Source organism: Haemaphysalis longicornis, unplaced genomic scaffold, assembly GCF_048455015.1.
Source record: "Haemaphysalis longicornis isolate Haplotype H1 unplaced genomic scaffold, Haemaphysalis longicornis Haplotype H1 scaffold_16, whole genome shotgun sequence".
NCBI classification, from domain to species: Eukaryota; Metazoa; Arthropoda; class Arachnida; order Ixodida; family Ixodidae; genus Haemaphysalis; species Haemaphysalis longicornis.
This window is the reverse complement of record NW_027526266.1, coordinates 19,110,607-19,126,449: the sequence shown is the minus strand read 5'-3', so window position 1 is coordinate 19,126,449 and position 15,843 is coordinate 19,110,607.

Sequence of the window (15,843 nt, the reverse complement as noted above, 5' to 3'; positions counted from 1 at the left end):
AGTGTAGGCAGCGCCAAAGCTCTTGCTTTAATGTGGACATGTTCATAGTAACAGCGCTAACGACACGACACAAAAAGAAAAGGGCAGAAACGCGGCGCTGTGTTTGTGTTTGTGCACTCTTCTTTTGTGACCTCTTCTTTTGTGTTTGTGCCTTCTTTTTTAGGTCTTGTGTCGTGAGCGCTGTTACTATAAAACACAAAAGAACATCGTTTTGTGATTCTGCTCCCGTGAAAAACGTTCAGATTACATCACAAAAGCCCGCAATGGCCGTCCCAAAACCACTGGTCTCGGCTTTCCCGCTTCTCAGGACGCTCCGATTTACGTTATTGAGCACTTAACGCCTGACAATAAACGACTTTTCTCATGGGCACTCGACCTCAAAAAGCAACATAAGTGTTCGTCTGGACGGATCGTTGTATTATCAAGGCTAGAAATACACTAGACAGAACATTGTACCGGCTCACATGCGAAAGCAATCTCAGCTGTTTCAGCATGTAAACACTGGTTCATTCACTTCCATGCTTTGTTAAATTTTCTATGTATTAGGTATCGCCTGAGCCCATCAAAAAAGCCTTGAGTAATCTGCAAGGGCTATCCGCAATACATAATAATGCTCGAAGCTTGAGAAAGAACTACGATAATATTAGCACTTTTATTGATTCCCTGGAACACAGGTTTTCACTGTTATGTTTTTCTGAGACTTGGCTAACACCCTCCTATAAAAACCTTTTCAACATTCTCTGTTATTCGTCTGAATATTGCCATCGTTCCTAGGATCCTTACAGTGGTTCTGGTCGGTACGTTCATAAAAACATTGCTTACAAATGCCGACTTGACTTATCGCTTAACTTGCCGAAATGTGAAACCGTTTGGGTAGAACTTGATACTTTCCCAACCTGCGAAAACAGTTGTAAAACTGTCTGCGGCACAATTTATTTGTCCCCCTCATCCGAACTATCAGCTTTCTTTAGTGAATTTTCACTCGTTCTTGATAGACTATCTCTCGAAAACAAAAACGTTATAATTTTGGGCGACATTAACATTAACATCCTTGATACCTCCAAATGTGTTTGTTTAGAGTGCAGGAGTTGTTTTTCTAGCTATGGTTTTCAATCGCTAATTTCTGTTCCCACGAGGTGTAGTAATAGGAGTTCTGAGTTGTTACTCGATCACATTTTGACAAACTTTTTCACTTCCCCCACTGTTGGTGTAATTGAGACATTGATTACAGACAATTTCCTGGTATTTCTGTGCTTCGATACTAGACCCGTAAACATAATAAACCGAACTTTATGTCTTTCTTTGCCCGCGAAAAATACTTCGACACAATTACTAGCACTGACTGGTCCCCTATCAACAACTGTTCCTACTCTGAAGTAGCCTTAGACCAGTTTTGCACTGTCATTATTGTGCGGTTAATGACTGCACTACCGTAGATCAGTCCAATCGAAAATACTCTAGTCCGCGCGCACCATGGCTTAAAACTTCTCTCTTACGTTCCTTGCGTAAGAAGGATAATCTACATAAAAAAATAAACAACTACCTTTTAATGACAAACTTAAAATGCGCCTAAATAATTATGGTAAAATCCTTTCAGTTGTGCTCAAAAGAGCTAAACGTAAATATTACGAAAAATGCCTTCATGAATATGGCAATGACGTACAGAAAAAATGGAAAATACCTAATGAATTTTTAAATTATGTCCAACTACCCGACAGAGTAATTACACTACGCAAGGGTGTATCCGTTATCACTGAACCTGCTGAAATCGCAAATGCCTTCTGCGAATATTTCTTCCGTAATGTTCATATCGCCACGGCTTCGCATTATGCTCCACATTTTATTCGCTGTTTGGAATCTTTTTTTCTTGAAACCCACGTGTCCACATGAAGTTGAGTCCATTCTTAACACACTAAAAGTAACAGGCCCTGGCTTAGATGGTATTCATGGCAAAAATGTTATCATTAGTAAAGTTATGTCCCACGTACTGAGCTACATTTCTAACTGTGTATTTAAGACCATAATTTTTCCACAGCGAATAAATGGGCTAACGTTGTTCCTGTATTTAAAAAAGGTGATCCTACAAACCCGGACAACTATAGGCCAATTTCTATTCTTTCTTTTTTCGAAAAGATTCTAGAAAAACTGACAGAGGTAAGATTGTGTAGGTATTTCAAAAGGTTTAATATTGTCACTTCCAACCAATTTGGATTCCCAAAAGGTTTCTCAGCCGACATTGCCATTGCTACTTTTACTGATAAGGTTAAATCTTACATTGATGAAGTTAACATCTCGGGAGCGGTCTTAATAAATTTTTCCAAAGCTTTTGACAGCATTTTGACACCATTTCATAGCATTTTTTTTACAAAATTGGAATGTTATGGCATAACTGGTCCAGGTCTAACTATTATAAAAAGTTTTCTTCAATATAAGTATCAAATTGTTTCCATCAACAGTCACAATTCCGCTAGGGTAATAACAAACAGGGGTGTTCCACAAGGTTCTATTCTAGGCCCTTGTTTTTTGTAACCTACATTGTTAATCTTCCTCTGTGCTTCTCCTATTCTACTTGTATACTTTGTGCTGACGACACCACTATTTTATCACTCCATCAGGATATTGATTCCCTGATCTCTAATTTGTAATCAGACCTCTTCTCCCGCGAGCAATGGTGTCATGCAAATAAACTTTCCATCAACGTCTCCAAAACCTGTTTTGTACCCTTCTATTCCCCTAAAAAAATTACCCGCCATCTCATCCTTGAATATCAATTCTCAACCGATTCCGTTACATGAAAAGGCTTCTTTCCTGGGTATCATTATAGACACGCACCTAAAATTGCATTTTTATGTTGCCGCTACCTGCAAAAAGATTGCTTATGGAGTAAGGGCACTTCTAAGGGCAAGGCATTTCTTTATTGTACGAACTCTCACTTGTCTATATTTTGCATTCATCCACAGTCACTTAAGCTATTGCATTTAATCGTGGGGAGGCGCATACAATGTTCACATTAGCCCGTTCGAAATAATGCAAAAACAGGTCAAGCGTATCATTTCTTCCTCGCCTCGTCTATCACCGTCGTCGCCTTTATTTTCTCAATTGAATAATCTTTCCCTTTTTAAATTATATGAATATAGTCTTGACATGATATTATTTCGTCCAATAAATAATGACCTTGTACTTGACATGTTCCCTTCTAATTTATAGTCCAACCGTAATAATACACGTTTTGCACCTCAAAATAATCCGTTAATACCCAAAGCACTAACAAATGATGGAAAACAAAGTTTCGCATTTTCCGCAATAAGCTTTTGGAACACTTTAAGCATTGACCTTAAAAACTCTAAATACTTGTTCTTCTTTAAAAAGCATTTACGCATGCATATAATGGAATAAACGGAATTAGGCTATGCCACTGCTACCAGTTTTGGTTGTGGAAACACTTTTGACCTCTTGTTTTTTTGTTGTTTTTGTTTGCATGTAACCATGTATAAATTATTTCGAAGAAAAATGTATTGTACTATATTTGTTTCATTTTTTTTCGTTTTCTTGATTGGTTTGCTCTCATTTGATCTGTGCAGTATATACAGTTGACCAATATTGTAGGTATCCTTTGCTATTGTGTGCTTTTGAGGTGTTTCTGTATCGCCACTATTTTTTTACCGTTACGTGCTAATGGATTGCTGACTTCCAAGTACGTCTATTTAAAAGCTCCCTCTTTATGGTGTAGAAGCATATAAGGTCCCGCTCACGGTTTCTTACCTTGGGATCTTCTCTTGTATACTTATATTATGTATTCGCACAATATTGCATTTTTTGAAATAAACTTTGAAACTTTGAAACGTGTACCAACTCGCCCAGCCATCCCTTTTAGCTTTAATGTCAAAGTTGCCTATACTATTTTGCGCGGTATATTATGTAATATAGCATTTTATGTGGTGGCCACCCTTTACGAGCCTATGCCAGGTCGAGCCCGTGATGTGAATGGCATTGATTCCAGCTACCCCTGACACGAATAGAGGGTCAGGCGATATGCGAGCATTTCTTCGAAACACAAAGCCATGCCTCTAACTTTTTGTTTTATTGTGGAAGGTCTCTACATCATCTTTTTTTCTTTGTTCTTAAGCGAAACCATTTACTGTATATATTTAATTTTGCAGACAAATGGAATTTTTTACAACCTCGAGTTACGTTCGAATACCTTACTGATTAGATCAACTCATTTTTAATGTCGTTTAGACTGCTCTGGTTTTTTGTTTGCGTTGGTGCTGCCTAGGCGCATTCCCGTATGAGGGGCGCGCAGGACACGTATGAGATTTTTTTATCAGAGCTATTAGGGCATGAGCTCGCGTGGAGAAGAAAATTTCCAGAAATCTGCACTTGGTGGCTTGAAGAGAAGGAAGGCTAAGCCAGGCGCAGGAAAGCAATATCTCCTCAACGTGCGTTGATGGGGGTAGGAGGGACACGCGGCGAATGACGTATAACGGGGAGCCGTGGAGTAATGGGGATGAGGGTTAGCAGTGAATGAACGCGCGGCGCGGTGGAGCTGCCGTGACGAGGAGGCGCGTCGTATCGTTTTGCCTGAACCTGGTGAAGACGTAGCTCTGATGTTTAGATGCTGCCCTAAAAGAGAGGCGACGGGTGGTCCGACGCCGTTAGTATCTTGTCTACCGTCGTTGTGGGAAGGCTGGAGATGCTTCCTCCTGATGGAGAATCCAAGCAAATACGAGAAAAGGTTGGAATCCGCTCGTTAGTGTATGAGGCGTTAGCGGGGAAATCCAGAATATAAGGCTAATGCTGTGGAAGGTAAGCCCCGATAGATTGGTAACAATCCCGAATTGCGGGCATGCCAGGCAGAATCAAAACGGCGATGCGAGTCAACACATCGGGATGAATGACGTCAAGTGGCTCGGCTACGAAGGACGTCCAATCCTGGCTTGCGCGTCATGGAGAACTTGAAGAGACGAAAGCGGATGGCTACTTTTTAAGCTGAAGTTGGTGAAGGGGCGAAAACAGCTGTGCTGTTTAATCAGTATTAGTTACGTTGACGTTGTGACGCTGGCCCGATCTTTTGCTTTTTTGAGGGTGTTAAAAGGGCCATGGTAGAAATAAGCGCTCCCTAAACACTCAAGAACTCTATGGTCAGTGGAAGTGTCAATGTTTCGATGAGTCAACCGCGGACGTGATTCTAAGGGGCTTAGCTGTTGGAACAATGCAGCGGCGTTTCTATTCGTCATTGTGCCTGGGCTATCGCCACGAAAGCAGAGATATGTTGAGGAGGGAGTGGGTGACGGCTATTTTGTAAAACAAGTTGGTGTTACATTTGAAACATTGTTATGGCAGCACACTTACACATGGACACTATGAAACTAGACGACAAGCCACAGCGCAGACCCACAACTGATTTTTATTTTACAGATACAGATGTAAATAGTTCATTCTAAAATCAATGTGACCACAGATTATATGTGGGTGTTTTTCATCGTGTTTTTTGTGACAAGCATGAGCAAACTATGTTGACGGATGCGCGTTTTCTACAAAAGAGAGTGATTTAAAAATTATACCTCCTTTTTATATAAAGGAATTGAGAGCACGATAATCCGCAACGTTCTCTTTTTTATATCATGTGTCTCGATATTGCCGCACATACACTTGTCCTTATGCACTGATAGTAGCACTGTTTCCTGGAATGCAGGCTCCATTTACACTCTTGAATAGTGCTTAGCCGAGTGCGAGTAGGTGTTTCCCTTTAAAGAATGTTTATCTTCGCACAACCTAACATTGATACACTTGCTTGATTGTAAACTGCATCGAGCTTAGACGGCCTGATTGCTTCGGCGAGCAGTTCACAGGTGACAGTCTGTCTGCAGAGCTGACGGGCTGTGTGTTCCGAGAAGCTTCAAACCGGCGTTATGGTCCCACAAAAAATCAAGTAGGCGTATCAATGTTAAGTTTGAACATAAACGGTCTTTCGGTAGAAACACCGACTTCCAGTTTGCTAAGCGCTGTTTAGGAGTTGAATTGGGAGTCTGCGTTCAAGAAAACAGTTATACTATCAGTGCGCAAGGAGGAGTTGACACGCCAGAATATCGAGGCATATAATATAATGAAAAGGGAGTGAGGTGCATTAGTGTGCCTTAGATTCATTGACAAGAATTTCAAGTTGCAGCTTAAACTCAATCTTTTGAAAAGAATAAATCCGCATTTATCTACACACTTTGTTTGTGCCTCTCCCGTTTGGAGATACTGTTGAATAAAGAGAAAGGAGCGCACCACGAGGCAGGCAGCGGGGGCTCTCTCCACGGGCGCGGCTCTCGCGGCAGTCGTTCGTAGGCATCGCTGATAGCCGGACGCCTGGTTTACTGGTTCCCTTTCGCTACAGATACAATAACGGATTGTGACGTGTATATGATGTGTGGTGACATGGGTTTCCCGTTGAAGTATTTAAATTTGTCTGTGTTCTAATGAAAATTGAGGTTCGAGTCAATGCTCTGGCTTGTCGTCTCATTTCTTAGTGGTTGTGAGTAAGTGTGTCACAAGTAAGATGTTTGAAACGGCAATTACAAAGTCTGCCCATCGGGACTGCTTTTTTAATGCCTAACTGCAAGGGATATCAAAGAAGGGAATCTTCTGCGGGGAGCCTAACTTTAGGCGTGCATTACATGCTGGGGCGATGTACAGCGCGTCCGTGGTTTGTTTGTTGAGCGCTGCGACTTTCTCAGTTGAGTTTTGTAATCTTGTAGTTTGTTCGATAGCGTGATGTTGCTAAAGGGCTTGTAATTTTCACATGACCGTGATAGAGTTGGGTAACCTGGTGACTGGTTTTCAGAGCAACGATTGCTTGCCGTTGTGGCCGATCAACGGACTATCATTGCTTAATTTATTGGTCGTCGTCAATCTCTGTTCTGACGTCCCTTTCGGAGGCGGTACTCTTGCAATGAAACTTAAGTGTTTGTCGTTTTGAAGGAAGCAGGGCAGTCCGCCGAACATGAACTTCGCCCGACCTCTAATTTTCCACGCCAGTAGTTGCACTCTCTTTTTCTAATTTCCATTCCATTCGGCCGTTCGCTTGCCGAGGGCTCCTTCTGGGCTTGCAAAAGTTCTGGGGACCCCACAACAAGACAGGTTGGTGCGTGTAGTATCGTAAGACAAATAACCCTTGCAGCCAAAGTTCCTCCTACAAAAATTTCTAGGCCACTTTCATTTGTGTGTCTTTCTTACAAACAAAGGTTCTGCAAAAAAGCCAGCTTTAAAATTTGTGCTGTGCAGAAAAATATTGCACATGCCATACGACAAATCCACTTCTTAAACGGCGGAGCTGTTGTAACTGACCGTAATGTGTGGCGCGTAATGCTGAACGCATTAAAATACAAACAAACTGGTGATTATTTGAGAGGGCGCGCCTCGCTGCGACCCCCGAGTGTAGTACCTTTCGCAAAAACATATCGGGCCATCCGCAATAACGTGAAAACTTTCAAGGGCGAAGCATGCAGTGTATACGTGTATTCTCGGCGCATTGGCATTTTTCTCCTGCGGAGATGAAACCATTTGGGGGGGCGCGGTAAAGCTATACAGCTTCGCTTTAAACATCTCGTGTGTTTGAAGCACGAAGCGTTCTAGCTGGAGGCAAGGATTACTAGTGTCCTGGTGTATTCTTTCAGCACATGTTTTTGCCCACGCATATGAAACTTTGTACCGTGAGGAGTTGGAAAACAAGTGTACCGTCGTGGTCTTTAGGTGCGCATTTCGTTCTAGTGCGAGGCGTTGGACAACGAGTGCCCCGGTGTTTTACCATAGTTACGACATTTTTGGACGCCAACAGCCCTAGCCCCAAACGGGCTGCACTCGGGTAAAACTGCCGAATGATGAGCCAGAAAATTCCGAGCGATCCGGAGCGCTTGCCTCGCGGCGACCGCCGAGCATCACAGGCATGCGCCCAGCTCCCACGGGGAATTGGAAATAGGCTGGGAGTGATAAACGCCATACCAAGACAACTTGCGGGTCCCACTTCCGCCATTCGACGAGAAAGAACTGGTGGAAGTCAGCAATGACAAGGGTTAGCTTGCAAAACACTCGCCAACACAGTGTAACGGCTGCCATGAGGAATACGATGATATAAGTGAATATGAAGATGTCTACTACTAGCACTCTTCAAAGCTCCTACGGAAGATGTAAATAAATGATTTCAAACTTATTCAAATGCGTGGCGATGTGTCATTCACAGCTCACATAGAAATAAATCCTGAAGCTTCGCTATGGTCTGAGCCTTCTGCAGCCTAATGAATACCTTCGGACTTTCTTGCGCAGTTCTAACAGTTTAGGTAAAAAATGGTCCTCAGAGTATCCATGGACACGCTGAGGTGCCCTCACGGACCCTATTTGCTCTGCGCACTCACATCGAAGAACCTGTCGGCCTATGCAAAGCTTTGTAAATAAGATATGCCGTTGAGTGAGCAAGCTTCGGCTTCATACACAGAAATCCTCGGCGACTTCGTCACAATTTTTGAGGATTTAAATTCTCACCTTAACATAACCACGGAAATTACTTGGGAAGCCGCACGCACATGCGGGTATCGAGGGTTTTGAGTGGGCTAACAGCGACACGTGATCTCGGTAAAAAAACAAACCACGCTGATTTTGTTACGCCGCACCCCCCTCACAAGCCAGCACTGATGAAGACAGTAAATGTTTCGGGTTAGGTCTTTAATAAAGCACGCAATTTTTGGCTTTCTCCCTCCCTCTTAAATAATACTTGTGAAACATGTTGGTTATTTTGTCGTTTGCCACATGCCTACACTTTAACTAGTCATTTTTGAATCCTAAGTCATCCACTGAGCGAACCCCAATTGTATCATATCCTTCAATTTTAAATGGAGTCAATAAAGTGCGGAAGCACTGTCACTATTTTTTCCATCGAAAGTAAACACACTTCGAGAATGTAGTTTCCATGCATTTCGGTAGTTGCTGGGCAGAAATATCCTATTGAATTGTTTCTCATATAACAATGGAGTTTTTCAAGAGTAAATGTGTCGGTTTTTTGAAAAAACAATTACAAATCCTAATTGCCTCTAGAAATTGCAAAATTGCACAAATGCTGCAATCGGCAAAGGAAGGATTACGAATTTGCAGAAATATTACCTTAGCAATGCAAGGAATGTTCACATAAGGACCGCCAAAGTTGTGCTATAAACATTTTTTGTTTCAAACGAAACGTTTCGGGTGCATCAAATATTTTATCGTCACCAAGAACATGACAGTATGTCAGCGAGAAACACCAAACTTGGCTAAATAAAAAATGTAATAAGACGTGACTGGGCAAGGTTTCTTCTCAGTGGGCCCGGTGTGGCAACTTTGGTGACCCGTAAAACAAGCTGCAAAACTGTATCTTTATATTCTCTACACCATATGTTTGCAAACTGCTATGATGAATTAAGCAAAATTAACGTCTTCGAAAGCATACCTATTTAGAAAATATTTCCAAAGATAAGCAATGTAGTAAAATTTGGCACATTTGAAAAATTGTTTTTTACACATCGGCTCGCAACGTAAGCACGCATTTTTTCGCCTTGTTTACCCTGGGCAGGTTAACATTTTTTACCGTTCTGATTTGTGAAGAAAACAAATTTTCAAAATTATGCCATATCAAGTATGCTAGAACATAAAAATGTCTAAAAAGAGCCAACTGTTGACGTCATTTAAAAAACATGCCTCATTGTTTTTAAATTTTCGGAAAATGTGCCTGTATGAATTTATATTCTGAAGTACGTAAAATGTATTAAATTATATTTGTTTGAATTTCAAAAAATGAAGGATTTTTAGCCCTATATTTCAAATGTGCGCACGCTTTCTGTGAGGGGGCGAAAGAAAAAAATGTAACACACCGTATCCAGACGTCTTAACAGGAGTATGATCGAAGCATCAATTCAAACGTCTAGATATTATTTGAAAATATTTTCGACTTTTGATTGATTTTTTGCACTTTCCTTAAGCACTTTTGTACTTTTCTGAAGCACACTCCTATACCGTTGTAACTTGAACGAAACATGAACTTTCTATTCATGCTCAAAATTTATTAGTACCCTGTGGCGGCTCGTTTCTAGAAAACTTTGCAAAGGGTTCCAAGGAAGCTACTGAAAAATGCTACGAGGATGATGTTTTATAACAAACCGCTGTGCCAACTGCGACAGTCCTGCGGGAGGCAAGTACAATTTAATTCTCTGCGTTGTTATTCTTGGCTCTGTGTGTTTCTATTGTAACGCCAAACTACAAACCATTACGAATCATCAAACTAGGGCTTTAAACTGTTCAATATTTCAGGTGCGTAAGCATCAATTACGTGGTCACTTTTTACAACAATTTTCTCGTGGTCCGTCAACTGCTCAGCTCATAAAGGTTTATTCCTCACACCCAAGCGAGACACAGCACGTTGTTTTTCAGCAGCTTAAGGACGGAACGGCTTCAAAAACTCTAATAATACCGTGCGGAATCTTGTACAATAAAGAAGTTGTACGGCCAGAAGAATGCTTTGACTAAAATAGGGCCGTCGCTCACGCGCTTCGTAAAATATCAAAATGACCAAGCTCAGATGCTTTGTAATCTGTGGTTCTCTCGTTCCCGACTTATGATGGTTTTATTACAATCACGAGCTTCAAGTCATTTGTGCCTGATCATTGTCATCCTGTGCCACTATCAGCTGCACGGCTCCTCCTTGACGTCGTCGGAACCTTTAGCTGGCGAAGCAACCTCCTAAGAACATCTGATATTCTTAAGCACTGGATGAAATCTACAGAAGCACTGGTGTTGTGCCGCCTTCCCCCCGTCCCTTTGAGTGTTCTCTTTTTCTTCTTACTAAACCCTACTAGGCCAGTCCGAAAGAAGTAGCATTTATTACTTCCAGAGGAACACGACGCCTTTTCCTAGGCAGAGGGTTTGTGCTGACTATGTATGATTGTGCGAACGCAGTATTCAATTTCAGATGAACATTCTTTCGGAGCGGGAAACTGGGGTCGCCGCCGTGAAAAAACTGCTACCCCTGGACGCAGCCGCTTTGGTGCATGAAGATATGCTTTGTTATAACTGTTTCTCTCGTTAAAGAGGGTACCAGAAGCACGCCCGAAGAATGTCACTTCGCACTGAACAACTTTCATTCCTGAGAAGTTATTGTCGCAAACGTAAATGACTTTGCCAGCAGATGCTTGGTGGTCTCGCAACTAAAGCAACGGAATACTGTGCGGAAGCGCCTCAGGACTACCTGCGAAAGAGGAAGGAGAATGAACTTCAATATGCCATGGTCACGGAAACCCACACGAACATTCCGAAGGCGTATAATGCCCCAGGCACCTTTACAATGCCGCAGAGAAGCTGCAATGACCGTGACAGCTGGGAGGCAACATGCCCCAGACGTGTGTCAAAAGAAACTCTTTTCAGAAGCGGTGTCGCTGGCTGACTTAGCTGCCACCTGCCATGACCGCAAAGAAAGTGCAAAGGGTAATCGCAGAGGCGACTAGGCACACCCTTAAGAAGGCTAAAAACTCGCCGATTCTGAAGGCCTTTGATTTACCGTGGAGGCCTACAGTAGACACAGAGTGAATAAAGACATCCGTACAGTTCTCTCTTACTGATCACTGCTTTACTGGACTGTTGAAGGCAAAACCCAAACAAATAGGATGTAGTACTCGCTAAGGCCGACCATAAGCTACAATGAACTTCTAAGTGCTGTATGACACGGTCCTTGAGAGAAGCTTACCGAATATACAAACTCGCTCACCCAACCTTCGGAGCTGACATAGTGAGGTTCATTTCACTTCGTCATAACTGGGTGAACTGCGCTCCATACCGTCAGGTGTGCGTGTGCATATATTGCGCCAACTATCATCTGGACCTCATAGCCCTCCAAAACGCAAGTGGACGCTCGTTTCCAAGCGACATCGTTCAGGATCTTTATCTATATGCGCAGCCTACAGCCACGTGTTTTGTTGGAGATTGTGAATGCTGCCCAAAAGAAGAAAACTTGAATTGGATAAGAATGATGTTGACTTTGAAGAGGTGGTCATCGCTTCCAGGGAATCTGGTGAGCTGATTAAAACACGATGACCATCCCATTATTCTCTAAAGATTTTCAAAGGTTGTGCGAAGACTGGGTTCCACACAACTTGGCGAGGTGTGTGCAAGCCAGATAAAAAGGTGATGCGAAGCAGAACTTGTACAGAAGCGCTGAAGTGCTACACTTTGATTTAGCCGAAACCAGATGATTGTGCTACCCGACGCAGTACAAGGCTGCCACTGGAAAAAGGGGCAAATAAGTGTATTCAAATCTGTTGAAACCTCGAGAAAGACAACGAAGAAATATGCCATCATCTGCGACGCCGTTAGTCAATACTGTGCCCATACATGCTGGGCCCTCGCAAAAATCAAACAGCATCTCGAAGACAGCGCACCAATATACGCTATGCTTGCGTATGTAAGTGATGGTGCTCCCGCCTATTTATAAAACAAATACCACTTCCACGAGATGTTTAGCAGTGAATTTAGGGAGATGTGGATTTTCTCGGCAAATAGACATGGCGGAAATGCGGGCAACGGTGTGGGTGGCATTTTGAAGCACCAAGCTTGGCCGCAGAATTTTCGGTCAGCGGCCGATGAAGCCATACAAAGCACAAAGCAGTTTGTGGACACGCTTTGAGGAAGAGTGAAAAATGTCGTTATGATGCATATTGACCACAGCGAGCTTTCCACATTCAGAGAGACAAATAAATAGTAGTGGAAAATGTCATGCCAGTACCTTGCATTCAGTCTTCTCACATGCGGAAGAGTGTGAAATCACATGAAGTAAATGTTACGTACTGAGCATGCAACCCGGACTCAGAGTGGAGTGACAATTTTGACCCGAGCTTGTTAACACTTTTAAGGACATTTCTAGGAGCAAGCTGTACCTTCCTTTTAACATTTAAAGATGTTATGTAAAAGTAAAATGTTTTGTATCGGTCCTTTGTTTTATTTTCTCAGGAAACAAATCAACATTTAAAAAGTGAATCAGTTTATAATTCTCGGCAGCATGAACGGCGGATAATTGATAAAAGCTTGTCTTTAAAATTAGAACTCAACACGCACGAGACCGAACGAAATAAACCTTAAACGCGACGACTGCCCATCACACTTCAGTATCTGCGGCGTGGTTACGTGCTTGTAACAGGGCTTACTTTATAATATGTGTGATTTACCAAGACCAGAAACATAAAATTTGGGTTTTTCACACAGCACAAGCTAGTTGATACCAATTCATACAAATGGAAAACTTCCATTGCCGTAGAAAATAGGGAATAATAACTGTTGAGTCAGCGCAAATACTCACAAATTGTTTTATGAATAACGCAATTACAAGTTGAAATTTAGCTAAATATTGCTGCACTGACCAGGGGTGCTATTTCGGAAGGCCCGAGTTTGAGCGAAACTCGGGCAAGGTGGAGCTATGGTGATAATAATAAGCTCATGATAATACTAGGGGGAGGGTTAAAACGCTTAAAATGCGATTCTTTCTATTTTCCGAGTTTTTACGTGACGTAAATGGACCAGGGCATCGTGCTCAACGGATCCGCGACTATGGCATGCCACATTTTTCAGTACGTTCTCACGCTCCACTGCTGCACCACTGCCCAGTAGTGGCAAGCAAATCAAACTTTTTATTTTATTGTAGCTTTACTATATTAATCTGTTTTTCACTACAAAGTTCAGTTTATTTTTATTCCAGGTGTTCAGATGAGCTTTTTGTTCGAAATTTTTCGTCGTAAAAAGCAGTTTCTGCCACAGGTGGCAGACAGTGCAATCACGCGACTATGGCCCACTGGCGATAAAAGAAAGCGGGTAATGGAAGCGTGCCACATTCAAAACAGTTACTGCTCCTATTACGTTACCAAAATCCTCCGCTTTTTGACACAAAATTTTCTTGGCGCACACCACTCTGCTTACGGGCTTTTAAGGTGAAAGGAAAGCAATATGTATTAGCAACTTTTTTTTTATATACATTGTACTTGCGCCTCTTTCCTCGCTTTCGTCTGTTTGTTTTTGGCACGGATTACTGCAAAAGGTTTTTCTGCTATTAGAATTTGGGGTAGTTTACTTTTTTTTGCGAAAGTACGCCCTTTGGCATAAACAAATTGTAGTCAAGTAGTCCCGTCTCTACAATAACGTCGAAGAGGGGCCGGTGTTGGAGACCGTGCGTCCCACGGCGATGTTCAGGTGGTCGTCCTCGGTGCTCGTCGAGGACCCTCATGTGACGAACACGCGCTGCCTGGAGACCCGGACATCTCCCCAGGAAGTGGTCTAGGGTCGCTTCAGTTGCGGGAGCTCTACAGAAGGCGCACGCTTCTTTACCATTTGTTCGACCTATTGTGCGAATTGCGTTATGAAGAAGACTGGAACACGCCACAGCCGTCCTAGAACCGGGGTTTTGTGAAGGTGGTGTGCCCCTTTCCTACTCCGGTGACATCACGTTCAGGTTTCACGATGCTACAAAGGAATCAGCTAGAAAGGAATCAAGATCCTGAAAACGCCTTTGCCCGACTGTTTTCAGGCATGATTAAGCGCATCGTCCTGTGTATTTCCTTTCTTGGTCAACGTCTTTCCGCACGTTTTTTATACTAGATGTAAACCCGCTTATAAATGAAGTACCTCGATTTAAAAAAATTTAAAATACAGAAATAACCACAATTTAAATGCATTATTAGGAGAAATATCTTAAATTCCGTCTTAAATTTGGTTTCAAACGCCAGGTTTTCTTCGCGAAAGCACACCTTTTAGCCAAAGACAACTAACAGCCAGTCTGACCATAATTCAGTTGCTAAAATCCGCTTTAATGCAAGGGGCTGCTATACCGCATCAGCAAGCACCATTTTTCCTCCCAGCGGCGCCTCTCCGACTCCCAATCAGCGTGCGCCGTGTCCCAAGAGATAGACTTACACCTAGATACACTCCATTCTTTGCTCCTCTCCAGGTCTCATGCTTGCGGAGTGGCCCGGGATTTTTAGGTCCGAAGCTCCTCTTGCTCGGGCCCTGTCTCGGCCATACAAGGCACATTGTACAGGGCACATTGATGATGATTGTGGCAGGATCCCCCTGCCGCGAACCATGCATTGGGTTTGTTTATTTGTGTTATGCTTTTACCGCGCGGCTGCGCCGGTCTGTGTTATCTCTGTGCCAAGGGAAACGCGTGTTCCATTCTTTTTTTCTGTGCCGCATGGGTTATCTGTTCTGATAGGGAGAGCATCCCGATGTAACGTGAACAGCCCCGAATAATCTTCTTGGATCTGCAATGTTCTCGATGCGAATCGACGGTTCGACAACCACACGCGCCGAAAGATAAAAAGCCGGCAGAGCAGAAGCCGGGGTATTCGTTTATGCTCCCTACGACATCTGGAAGCCGCCAAGCCAGTCCAACCAGAGAAAGCCGCCGACTGCAAGGATTGCTACCCGAGTTCGGTCTTATGCCAGAAGGGCCCAAGAGAGGAAACGCTGCAACGAACACCATGGTGCAAGAAACAACATCGCCAATCGTCCTGCAGCAGCCCCGGGAACCACCATCGTTCCGGGGAGCCCCCGCTGAAGACCCCGAGGAATGGTTGGAGAAGCTGGAGCGCGTGCGGACCTTCCACAGGTGGGACGATGAAGAAAACTTCCGGCATGTTTTCTTTTACTTGGAGGATGCAGCTCAAACTTGGTTCGAGAACCACGAGAGCGCCTTGACCGGCTGGACGCAATTCAAAAGCGAGTTGCTTAGGACCTTCACGACCATCGTGAGAAAAGAAGGAGCTGCGCTTTTACTGGAAACTCGAACGCAACACCCTAACG